Raw genomic sequence first — 8,976 nt, 5'->3', positions numbered from 1 at the left:
CATCGAATTCAAGAAGGTCATGCTCTGATGATCAGATCTGATTCCTTTCCATAAATAAATGGAAAGTACAAATGAATATACACCCAGCCAGCACCTGCAATCTTTCTGCTTTGGAGAAAATAAGACAATAAGTTCCCCCTCTGAAGAACTGCAGAATGTAATTAAGGCTTTTGTGAGCTCTAAGCTTCAGTGGGCTCTGGGGAATTTCTCAGAGAGGCATTTATTGAAGTTCCTTAAATGATAAATCTACAGCATTATTTCTGTGTAATCAGGGTCTGAATGAACTCTCCCAACATCTAGTGATGAACTAGGGAAAAAGACTTCAGTAACGGACCATATTTGCATAAACACACCTACTCTGCCTCAGTATTTAGCAGAGGGTGCTGCTTTGCCAAAGAGATCAGTTTTGGCTGGTGTTGGGTTACAAATCACTTTAGCATTGAGTGCAGGGGTAATAAAATATTGTTATCCTTATTATATGAGTAAAGGGCAGCAGAACTGTACTTAACCTGTCCTGATTGAGGGGGTTGCCCCTAAACTAAACCTCACTTGCTAAGCAGAGGGTAGGGATGACAAATCCCACCGAAAGAAGGCCTAGATTCCGTTTGACCTTCCCCTCTCCACTGTTTAAAGACAGAGCTGATTAGACTCAATTGTGAGTCCTTGTTTTGTTCAGTTACTACTAGAGCTGAAGTCACTATTAACCATATGCTGAGCCTTAGATTTGGTGTGGGACCGTTGTGACAGATTAGATCACAGAAAACCCCTTAGGAACTGCTCACTGATGTGCTGAGACTACCCCTGAGCCTGTTTCCTCTGCAGCTTAGGACTTCAGTGCCCTGCCTGGTTTGAGCTAGACACACTAGCTTGCTATAAACACAGACCAAGGTCTGAATTACATCCCACAAACTGCAGGCTTAACTGAAAACAGCTTAAGAAGTGTTCCTGTCTCCAACACTCAGATGCCCAACTCCCAATGGGGTCCAAACCCTAAATAAATCCATTTGACCCTGTATAAAGCTTATACAGGGTAAACTCATAAATTGTTTGCCCTCTATAAAACTGATAGAGAGATATGCACAGCTGTTTGCCCCCCTCTCCTCCCCAGGCATTAATACATACTCTGGGTTAATTAATAAGTAAAAAGTGATTTTATTAAATACAAAAAGTAGGATTTAAGTGGTTCCAAGTAATGACAGACAGAACAAAGTGAATTACCAAGCAAAACAAAATAAAACACGCAAGTCTAAACCTAATACGGTAAGGAAGTGATTACAGATGAAATCTCACCCTCAGAGATGTTTCAGTAAGCTTCTATCACAGACTGGATGCCTTCCTAGTCTGGGCACAATTCTTTCCCCTGGTGCAGCCCTTGTTCCAGCTCAGGTGGTAGCTAGGAGATTTCTCATGACTGCAGCCCCCTTTGCTCTGTTCCACACCCTTATATAGCTTTAGCACAAGACAGGAATCTTTTGTCTCTCTGGGTCCCCACCCCTCCTTCTAAATGGAAAAGCACCAGGTTTAAGATGAATTTCAGTACCAGGTGACATGGTCACACATCCTGTGAGACCCCAAGCCTTCATTCCTCCCAGCCTGACTCACAGGAAGGCCTGCAAGTAAACAGAGCCATCCACAGTCAATTGTCCATGTTGATGGGAGCCATCAAGATTCCAAATCACCATTAATGGTCCACATTTTGCATAATTACAATAGATTCTAAGCTTTGTAATGATACCGTACACAAGACCTTTTGCATGAAGCATATTCCAGTTACATTATATTCACATTCATTAGCATATTTTCATAAAATCATATAGAGTGCAATGTCACAACTGTGTTGTTCTCTGCTACCTTCTGAAATCACTGAGAGCTGGGTTAAGTGGTGGAACCTCAGACCATGATGTAGCAGCAGCCATAGGGCAGTAGCAGAGTGCAGTGGCAGCAGCATGATGGCAGCAGCGACCAGTGGTGGCAGAGTTAACAGTGGTGACTGCAAGCCAGTTGCAGCAGCGGTATTGCTCAATGCCCCGTCTCTCCTCTCACCATTGGGTGGGAGATGAACTCACATGAATGCACCTCTGAACACTGACCATGGACAGTAACTGTGACTGGGGTGAAGTGCATTGAGAGGGGAGTGATGTGTTAAAGGAACAGTTGTCTAGGGTGACCATACATCCTGTTTTGGCCGGGACAGTCTGCTTTTTAAGCCTTGTCCTGGACATCCTGACTTCTTTTTTTAAAATATAAAAATGGGCATTTGTCCCATTTGCTCTTGCCAACTGATCATTTAGCAAAAGCAAATGCACAAATGCCCAGTTTACCAGATTTGCCAGGTGTGCCCTCCAGGTGGCGTAGAGGAACACTGGAGGGCACTCAGCCCGGAGCAGCATGGGTCTCAGGGGGTTGATCTGGTGAGCCCTGCATGGGGCAGGGAGGGTGCAGCTCGGGGGAGCCCTGGCCATCCCATTTTTAATTTAGGAAATATGGTCACTCTATGCTTGTCAGGCTTTCACACTGCAAGGTGAGAAATTGAGGCGAAGGACACCACACAATGTACCCTGGATGGGTGTTTGCTCATGGTCATATGCTTTCAAATCATGGTTGTGGTGTTTTCCCAAACTAATGCTGGGTTCCTTTTCCCTTTTTATTCAAGGTTTTCTTTGCTATTCACAGACTCTGTGCTTGCAAGTGGGAAATTATTGCCTCTTAGAGGCGCCCAGGGATGGTGTTTAATTTTCCATTTTACTGGGTGAGGGATCGAGCCAGTTCTGTAAAGTGTTAAGAGGAACCCCTAGATATTCAACCCAGCCCCTGGTGCTGCTGACTCCACCTGGCAGAAGGGTTACATCTGTTATTGTAAGATAAGCAAGAGAGTCAATGCTCACCAGTATAGATTATCTAATTTATTCCTCATTTTCTCTTCTGATAAATGAAAACTAAGGGAAAAAGGCATCAGTGATTAAACTGACATTTTCAGGATTTACCTATCCTGGCTGACTGCTCTAATCAACTGAAGTACACAGGCTGTGCGCAAGCAGACTCTTGGGTAGCAACTCACATCACATGCAATAAGGAACAGAGCTACTGAAACAGATTGACAAAATATCAATAAAGATCCATTATGCTGTACTGTCTTCAGAGAAGGGTCGGTCTTCCTAAAGGTTTATAAAATACTGAGCATAATAGGGCCCCAATCCCAACTGGGATCTTTGAGTGCCATAGCAACAATTAATCCTATTACTCCCTTTTAGTTTAGCTATATGTTACATTCAGACCAGGTTGTTTCAACAGAAATAGTTGAATAAAGTATTTGTAAATCCAAGACAACACAGCTCACGCAACTCACTGCCCAGGTGTTTGCAAGGAGCTCAAACCCTTACCACCCCCCCTGCTCACCAGAGCTGTCTATCAAGTACTGAACTTCCTGCAGAATTCTAGCTTTAAATGAGACAGAGGGGTGGGAAAATAGCTTGGTTTTAATCTATTCCTGTCTAAACTTCTTTCCAAAATACAAGCTAAAGTTCACACTATGGTTATGTCTACATTGCAGCTGGGAGCAGGCTTCCCAGCTTGGGTAGATAGACACATGCTAACTCTGCTTGAGTTAGTGCACTAAAAATAGCAGCGTAGAGCTATCCAGGTGGGTTTGTACTCAGGTGGTGAGGCCAAGCTGCCATCCAGCAACCCCTGGCTAAACTGCTATTTTCAGCTCAAACAGAACTAATGAGTGTGTCTGTCTTCCCAAGCTGGGACTCACTCCCAGCTGCAATGTTTATGTACCTATGATGCATGACCAGAAAGGGTTAAGCATCCTGCAGGATAAATGACTCAAATTTAACCCTTAAAGACATATGGGGAGATAATGTTTGTGTTTTTGTGTATTTACATATATATTGGTAGTGGTCAACAATGTAATCAAACAGTCCCTGTCTATGCTGTATTCTGTTAATTCAGAGACCAAAAGGACATCTTAACATTTAAATGAACTGTAAATATAGGATATCGCTGTATTCATCTCTCTTTGAAATGTATAGCAAATCATCTGCGAATGTTGGAAAAACAGGCAATTGCCTTATGTGGATCTGAATGAATAATTACCGGCGATGCTTAGGAAATTAGTATCTATTATTTGCCCAGGGACTCTGAGCTGTCACAAGAAGGCCTGAAACAGTATTAAAAGTGACTTAGGTCCTGGTCATGTCATCTCAGATCTGCTTGAGGCTTCATGCAGGGGAAACCTAAGCCACAAGGACTGAGATCCTGGTTCTGACTGGACTGCCCTGAATGCAAACATTGGACTATAACCTATGAACTATTTTTGAAAGAACTATTTGCATCTACAAAGCTCACCATCTCTGCTATGAATCTGAATCTCAAGAATTGTACTCAAGTCTGTATGTATACTGATCTTTTAACCAATTCTCTCTCTCTCCTTTTTTAATAAATTTTAATTTAGGTAATGTAGCAGGGCAGTCACCCTAGTCAAGTAAGAAAGGGGTTAAAAGCAGCCAAGGAAGCCTGCTTTGGTAGTTAGCCACAGGTAGGGTTGCACCCAATTAGGGCACAGCTGGATAAAAGGGCAGGCTGAGACAGTGGGAGGAGAGACTCTTGTTCCAGCTGAGGAGCAGAGAGGACTAGGCTGCGTGGGAGAGCAAGCAGGGTATCTGAGGCAGAGCAGAGCGGGGCTGGGGAAGGGCAGGCAGAGCTGAGGAGCTCTGGCCTGTTGAGTCCCCAGGCTGAGGCCTTGCTAAAGGCCAGGTACTAGGGCTGCAGGGAAGCAGCTGGGGCTGGAAAGGCAGCAGGTCCAAACCCCCTTGCCGATGATGAGTCGCCACTTCAGACTGGCGTTTGCCCCTGATGGAAGGGGCTAGATGAGGACTGGCAGTGGTTCACTGAGGTGAGGTGGGTTTAGGGGATTGGAGTTCCCTGGGGAAGGGACACCCAGAGTGTGGGGACACTGCTGTGGGACAGCACCTCAAGGAAAGGGGCATCAGGATCTGGGAGGGATGCGGGGCCTGAAGTGCTATAAGTGGTGGAGATCAGGAGGAAGCAGGCACCAGTAGGAAGACACTGGCCAGCAGGAGGCGCTCTGAGGCTGGAACTGAAGTAATTCTGGGATGACCAGCAGGAGGTGCCGCGGTGGTGAGTGTCTGTGGTGGTGAGTTAAGAATTGGCTGTAAATGTGTAAGATCTGGAATATTCATTAACCTGGGAGGTAATGTGTCTGATCCTTTGGGATTGTAGAACCTTTTCTATATGATGAATAAGATTTTCAGTAATCCTCATCATATTTGACTTGGGTGTCTAGGTGGAGGCCTGAGGCTAGGTTACTTTAAGGGAACTGTGTTGACGACTTCTGGGTAACCAGTGAGGTATTATAGGAGCTGTTTTGTTAAATCTAAAGTATTGGCATATCCAGTAGCTTTGGTGATTACCTGCCCCATTCTTTGCAGTTCACCCTAATTGAGTGACCTCAGTTGGCTCCCCTGCGACTCCAGTCACAGTACCCTAAACACTTACAGAGTAAGTCTACACTGCACACTCCTTACGGCAGCATGTGGAGTACATTTACTGCACACCCTCCTAGCATGAGTATAAATAGCCTTGTAGACAGTTAGGTACTGCTTAGGGGAGTAAAGACACACCTGAACCCTTACAGTACGTACCCTACACAGCTCTCTACTCACCCAGGCTATACCTCCCCCATCAACACTGATAGTTTTAGCAGTGTCGTGTCCCACTGCCTCTCTGCTGCTGGAGCCTTTCCCCACTTCCCATAGTCTTTCCTCCTACGGTAGGGAAAGCCTCTGGCAGGGAGAGGCAGTAGGGTAAAACTGGCAGCTCCCCACTGCCAGAGCCTCTCCCTTGCCAGAGCCTTTCAGTACTCCAAATAGCTATACACCACAGTGTGGACACAGCCATTCACTGTGGCATGTAGCTACACATACCCTACATGCAGTCACCGGTAGTGTGCAGCGTACATGTACGTATACTGATCTTTTAACCAATTCTCTCTTGTGAGGTAAGTGCTGTTCAGTAATACATCTCGTGAGAACAATTTCTTAGGATTTTGGCAGGTTATCGGGGTGCCCTATGAGCACTGTTTGGAAAAAGTCACATGGTGCAGATAATGCAGATAAGGTTAATTTTTATTATGATTCAAGTCATACAGTAGGACATGTTTAACTTACACAAGCTTGTTATTCATTAACATGGCTCTTATCGCACAAAGGACACGAATACAACAGGGAGAAGATGTAGTGCCAAGCGAAAAGGACAAATGGAGTGAGGGAATTCTCAAAGAGTGCTTAGAACATTTGGCAGAAAGATTTGAGATATACTGTAGGTATTACTAAGGTTTTCCCCTCAGTCAATCAGGAACACCACTGACATTTCTTGGTGTGTCCAGGACTATAAGTCACTTTTGTTACTCTACCTCTAGTGAAGGAGAGTCTGTCTTGTGGTAGCTAAATGTCAGTTCCTTGACACTACCAGCCCTTCACCCACTCAGTTAATCTCATCAGGTTTGCTACTCCAAAGAGAATACTATACACACACACCAGCTTGCCTCATTCCACTAAGCCATGTCTACACTAGAGACTTTTCAGCAGCACAGCTGTACTGATGCAGCTGCACCACTGTAAGATCTCCTGTGTAGCTGCTCTATGCCAACAAGAGACCTCTCCTGGTCAACATTGCTACTGCCGCTCGTTGGGGGGTGGTTTAATTATGTCAGCTGCTAAACCACCAGTGGGGCCACTAGACGATTGAGATGCTAAAGGAGCACTCGAGGGGGGATAAGGCCATTGCAGAGAAGCTAAATGAATCCTTTGGGAGATCTGTAGACCGATGCAAAGAAAAGTGCATAATGGCTCATTTCAGCCTCTTAGGAACATTACCTGTTGCGGAATAGCTACCTCATCAGACACTGGGGATAAGATTAATAGAGGAGGAGGAGGATGATAATAATAATAAATAATAATAATAAGGGAATAATTCAGAGTAAGGGCTTGTGTTCACAGCCCTGCAGTTCAGACTATGGGGGCTTGAACATACTAGCTGTGGAGCCTGCAGGCATGAACAGAACGGTACCTTGTTGCATTAACATAGTCCTCTTCAAACAGGACTGTTAACATTTAGTTTGTGCTAACAGTGTCTACACAGGGCAGTTACAGTGCAGCACTTTGGTGTGCACTGCATGTCACAATCCCATAGTCCACACAGCAGAGCAGAATAGACAGCCTAAGAATCTCATTTTGTCATGGGCTGGTAATTGCTCTGCAATGACCTCTGATGCAGTTCCAGGTACATTCAAATTTACTGTCAGATTTTCTGTGCAAAGAAGGAGTGGCCTAACTGTATGTCTACAGTGCACTCAGGTGGTGTGATTGTAGCATGCATAGACATACCTGTGCTAGGCTTTATCTAGTTAGATCAAAGCTAGCTCAAGTAACAATAGCAGTGAAGCTATAGCAGCATGGGCAGTGGCCACTCAAGTTTGTGCTCAGTCCAATATTTGGATTTTTAGGACCCTACAATAAAGCAATTGCTCATCAATGCTCTGGGTGCCCTTGCCAATCTCTTAAAAATATACACATGCAAAAAAAAGTTATACCTATTAATTTCCCCAAGATCAAAGCAAATACTCCAGCAACAACAAAAATTAGTTAACTTCTCATTCTCTATCAGTCTCACACCACAGCAACCTAATCCTATTCATCACACCCTTCCTCATGAAGGCAGAAGGAAGCAGACCTTATAAGGCATGCCAAAAATTAATACATTTGCACTGTTATGTGCCAAAAGGAGTAGAGGGAAGAGGAGGGAAAATTAAGCTCTATCCACGAACTTTTTAGAAAAAAATCCGGATGAAACATTAAGAGGAATGATAGGGTTGGGAGAGCTTTCTAAGCATTTAAGTTCCCTAGTATGGTCCTCTTGAGAATCTCGGTAGAGGGGTTCAAAACAAAAAACAATTCTAAAATGGGAAGAAAGTATTGTTTTCATTTGGCATTAGAGACAATGCAATTAGACGTGTCTTTCATTTGAAAAAAGAAAGTTTAAAAGTCTTCAAATTCTCACTCTCTCTCTGGGCCCACTACTTCCCCCTGAGGCCACCATTTCATTCTTCATCTCCTTTGAGGGTACCTCGCCAAGCTTCTTGGATGCACTCTTAAGCTTCTAGAGCTTTAATCTAGGGTGACCAGACAGCAAATGTGAAAAATCAGGACGGGGTGGGGAGCCTATAAGAAAAAGACCCAAAAATCCTGACTGTCCCTATAAAATCAGGACATCTGGTCACCCTACCTTAATCCCTCTCTAGGGCAGTGATCTGGTAGCTGCAATACTCTTCCCCTAGCTCACATCATTACCTGTTTTACAGGTCTCAACTAAGATTGAGACCATTGCATGAAGCATTGTACAAATACACGGAAAGAATTTACACTCTAAAATACACAAGGCAGATACTTCCCACACCCACTCAGTGTGTTGCTCTGCCCCCCTCTAATGGTGGCTAGGCCATATACAGAAGAAAAGCAAGAACAGCTGTGGCTTAACAGTCTTTTAGCTCGCACAGTACAGGCATGTGCTGCAAAACAGTGGCTCTCAACGTTTCCAGACTACCATATCCCTTTCAGGAGTTTGATTTGTCTTGTGTACCCCAAGTTCCACTTCACTTAAACTATTGCTTGCAAAATCAGACCTAAAAATGGCAAAAGGGTCTCAGCACACTTACTGAAAAATTGCTTCTTGTCCCATTTTTACCATAAATTATCAATCAATTGAAATATAAATATTGTACTTACATTTCAGTGTATAGAGAAATATAAAAAAGTCATTGTCTATATGAAATTTTAGTTTGTACTGACTTTAATAGTGCTTTTTAGGTAGCCTGTTGTAAACTTAGGCAAATATCTAAACGAGTTGATGTACCCTCAGGGGTATGTGTGTACCCTCAGGGGTATGTGTGTACCC

The sequence above is a fragment of the Terrapene carolina genome, unplaced genomic scaffold (genome assembly GCF_002925995.2).
Source record: "Terrapene carolina triunguis isolate 2854851 unplaced genomic scaffold, T_m_triunguis-2.0 Scaffold53, whole genome shotgun sequence".
Taxonomy (NCBI): domain Eukaryota; kingdom Metazoa; phylum Chordata; order Testudines; family Emydidae; genus Terrapene; species Terrapene triunguis.
The sequence above is the reverse complement of the archived record's forward strand: the minus strand, read 5'-3'. Positions refer to the sequence as shown.